This window comes from Propithecus coquereli, unplaced genomic scaffold, assembly GCF_000956105.1.
Source record: "Propithecus coquereli isolate 6110/MARCELLA unplaced genomic scaffold, Pcoq_1.0 Scaffold647, whole genome shotgun sequence".
NCBI lineage: Eukaryota > Metazoa > Chordata > Mammalia > Primates > Indriidae > Propithecus > Propithecus coquereli.
The window spans coordinates 466,483-466,943 of NW_012152474.1; positions in this window are offsets into that span (position 1 = coordinate 466,483).

Genomic DNA, 461 nt, shown 5'->3' on the forward strand with positions numbered 1-461 from the left:
CCATGAGCTGATGAGAAGAACGTGTATTCAGTGGTTTTTGGGTAGAATGTCCTGTAAATGTCAGTCAAACCCATTTGTTCTAGAGTTCTGTTTAAATCCATTATTTCTGTGTTAATTTTCTGTTTGGAGGATCTGTCTGTGCTGTCAGTGGGATTTTGAAGCCTCCAACTATTATGGTGTTGTTGTCTATCAATTTGTTTAGACCAAGTAGCCTTTGCTTTATGAATCTGGGTGAGCCTAAGTTGGGTACATACATATTTAAAATTGTTATGTCTTCTTGTTGATCCATACTCTTCACCATTATATAGTGACTCCCTTTGTCTTTCATTACTTTTGTTGATTTGAAAACCAAGTTGTCTGAGATCAAAACTGCCACACTAGCCTTCTTTTGGCTTCCATTTGCTTGAAATATTGTTTTCCACCCCTTTACTTTGAGTGGAAATGCATCCTTGAAGGTTAGA